Genomic DNA, 3,544 nt, shown 5'->3' with positions numbered 1-3,544 from the left:
GCAGCGATAAGTTTATATTCCAGATACATAAATTGATTTCAAACTGCATCGTGGCCATAGCAGCATCAATTTGAAACTCCAGATGTTAAATCCAGGAACAATTCCCAAATGCCACCAACTCCCTACAATCTCTAGCCTTCCCAACACTGACTGGTTTGTAATTGCCAGTTGTCTTCTTTTCCTCCTTACTATTTACTATTCAGTTCAGCCCATTGAGTTGACTCTGCCATTTATTCAGATCGCGATTATTCTGGGAAACATTTATTCCATTTTGCTGCCATTTCCCCATAATCCTCAATTCCCTTACTGGTTAAAAAAAATCTATCTCAGCCTTGAATGCACGTAACAACCCAGGCTCAACAGCCCTCTGTAGTATCAAGTTCCACAGATTTACTGCCCTCAGGAGAAATTCCTATCTGTCCTAAACATGCAATCTCTTATTTGGAGATTACTTCCTCTGGTCCCAGACTCACCCACTTTTCCACGTCTAGCCTGTCAAGTCGCCTCAGAATCTTGTAGGTGACAATAAGGTTACCTCTAATTCTTCTAACTTCTAATAAGCACAGGCCCAACCTATTCAGTTCTCCTCATAAGACATTTTTTTCATCCTGGTATCATCATGGCCATCCTTCTCTTGACTGCCTCCAATGCCAATATATCTTTCCTCAGGTAAAGGGTCCTAAACTGTTCGCAGTATTCAGTTGTGGCCTGACTAATGCCTTACATAGGTTCACTATAACCTCCCTACATTTCTACTCTATTGAAAAGGCCAACCTCCCATTTGCCTCCCTATTACTCACTGAAATTGGATGAAGAAATTCGTGGATGTGATTCCAAATCGCTCTATTCTAAAGCTTTCTCCATTTAATATTCAGTTCTTCACCTCCTGACAAACTGCATTACCTCATTTCCCCATCTACCAAGCTTTCGCTCATTTCCTTAACCTGTCTATATCCCTCTCCAGATATCTAATGTCATCCTCACCACCTGCTTTCACATCAACTATCTCTTCTGCAAATTTAGCAATAGTACCATCACTTTACTTATCTAAGTAATTCGTATATATATTGTAAATAATGCTGGCCCCAGCGCTGATCCCTGTGGTACACCACCAGTTACAAGTTGTCATCCTGAACATGCCCCTTACCACAACTGTGGTAGTTAGCCAATCCTCTATCCATGCTAACATACAGCCTCCCAACACCGTGGACTCTTTGCTTACTACTTCATGAGATGTGAATATCATTGGCTGTGCCAACAACTCTTCCCAAACTGACCTTGAAAAGGTGGTGCGGAACTGCCTCTTAAATTGCTTCACAAATATGGTGTGGACTGTAACAATGTTCAGGAGTGAGTTCCAGCATTTTGGTCAATAACAAAGAAACAATGTGATATATCTTGCAGTCGGAATGCTGTGTTCACACTTGTTTGTTCTTGGTGGTTGAGGTCATGACTTGGAAGGTGCTTTTGAAGAACCACCACTCATGCAATCAAGCCAGACTGATAGATTGTGGCCCGAGATTCTGCCATTTTGACTTCCCTCGTCAATCTACATTCTTTCCAGCGAAGTTTCAGTCTCAAACCGCCACACAATGCCATCTGTTACGGCTTAAAAGATAAGAATATACATGATTACCAACCGTATTTTAGGTTGTATAAATCTTTGCCTGCCAGAGTTATTTTCCAAAAGACTTTAATTAAACTGGGTGACTGCATGAAATGGTTTGTTGGTCAGACTATAATCATCATCCTCAAAGGAGACAATGCCAGTAATGCCATTGAACTCGTCTTTTTGTTTAAAAAGCACAAGTTCTTGATTTACTTTTACAACTTACTGGCATTCACACCTGCACATTTAATGTCAAACTCAGACAACATAAATGAAATTACACCATTAATTTTGTTTTACAACAATCCAACAGATTAATTAATAATACACAGTGAATACGAAGGCTGATTAATGTGAAATTAAATTTGACTGAAAATGTAAAATCGAGATGAGAGATAACAAATGGGGGAAGGGCAGAAGGCAAGAAATGCAGCATCATAGAAGGTGCTCCTCCAGGGAGTGTATTTTACCAACTACTACTGCTAAATATAAACAAACACTCTGACATGATCCTCCGGTTTTAATGTAAACCATACTCCCATACAGGAGGTACCATTTAAATAAGTTAATAGATACAAGCCTTGAGCAAGTCCAGCCTCCAGCCGGGCCCCCCGCTTCTTGGAGCTCGGAGAGGGGTTCCCACTCATTCATTCAACATGAGGCGGCTCAATTTATTGTAATGGGCACGGAGGGTACAGTGGTTGTGTCTCATGTTGAGGAGGAAGCTGTTTCCTCTCATTCAACAGAAGAGGACCTATCTAGTAGAGATTTTTTTTGTGGTGAAGCTGAAGTCTCCCATAGAGCCCTGAGGCTCAGGTTCAAATCCCACTGCTCCAGTGTGTGTTATAACATTACTGCCCAAGCCACGTGCCAATTGGCATAGGGATAAGAAAATTGGGGAAGGAAACACGTCAACCTGTTCAATGCTATCTCCAATCATTTCACTTCCTGTCCATTCGTACTCCAGTAAGCCCAGCCTCGTTTAACGAAGATTCTTTTTGAGAAGTTTAATCGGGCATTTTTGCACAAGTCAACTTAAGAAAGCCGTGATCCCTCGCAAGACTGCGCGGAAGACAACAATTGTAATTCTAGGAGGGGAGGCTAAATTATGAATTCACTAATAGCCTCCCCTAAGCAATGGTGCAGCCCAGGCCCATGCCTGGCTCTGTGGTGCAATTGGTCAGCGCGTTCGGCTGTTAACCGAAAGGTTGGTGGTTCGAGCCCACCCAGGGGTGGTGTGTTCGCTTGGCTTCGAAGCGGAACGCTTTTAATGGGGTCATGAAAATGTTCCCCAAACGGAATTCCTCTCCACAAAGGGTTTTCGGAATTGAATTCATGTCTAAAGTAAGGGACTGTGGATGTTGAGAAGCCGAGACAAAAAGAGAAACTCGGCAGGTTTGACAGTACCTGTCGGAGAAAACAGGATGTTGAAATGTTGTCTCTGATTCTCTTTCCACAGATGTTGCCTGACCTGCTGAGTTCCTCTGGCAATTTCTAGTTTTGTTTTTAACGGAAAGTTCATTTCATCTTTTGGGATGAAACACCTCGACTCGCCATGTGCAGATATTTAACCCTTTCGAATCATTGTGAAGTGATTGGATTCAAACAAACTCTGCGATGATTCACTCTTTCTCAGCTCCACAGGCAGACAGACCTGGGAAGTGAAGTTGTCAGTGTGGTTCTGTATTCGTGGGCCGAGTGGTTAATGCGATGGACTTGAAATCCATTGCGGTTTCCCCACGCAGGTGTGAGCCCTGCCGACTACAAAATGAGAAATGTCGTCGAAAAGAAAGGGAGCTTGCTCCCCGGCTTCTTCTTTAAGATTCAAATCAGTGGAGGGGGAAAAATATTTCACTCACATTGGGACTGGTGGGAATCTGCAACCCACTGCCTGTTCGGATGGTACAAGCAGATACCCGCAGAGCTTCGTTTGAG

General features: G+C 42.9%; 1 non-coding gene across 1 annotated transcript; it reads left to right on the top strand.

Moving 5' to 3' along the window:
- Positions 1-2,770: 2,770 nt before the first annotated feature.
- trnan-guu lies at positions 2,771-2,844 on the top strand. The gene has a single exon. It is a non-coding gene; the product is annotated as a tRNA-Asn (tRNA).
- The last annotated feature ends 700 nt before the right edge of the window (positions 2,845-3,544 follow it).

The sequence above is a fragment of the Chiloscyllium plagiosum genome, unplaced genomic scaffold, assembly GCF_004010195.1.
Source record: "Chiloscyllium plagiosum isolate BGI_BamShark_2017 unplaced genomic scaffold, ASM401019v2 scaf_11563, whole genome shotgun sequence".
Lineage (NCBI taxonomy): Eukaryota > Metazoa > Chordata > Chondrichthyes > Orectolobiformes > Hemiscylliidae > Chiloscyllium > Chiloscyllium plagiosum.
This window is presented reverse-complemented; position numbering and strand designations above follow the sequence as displayed.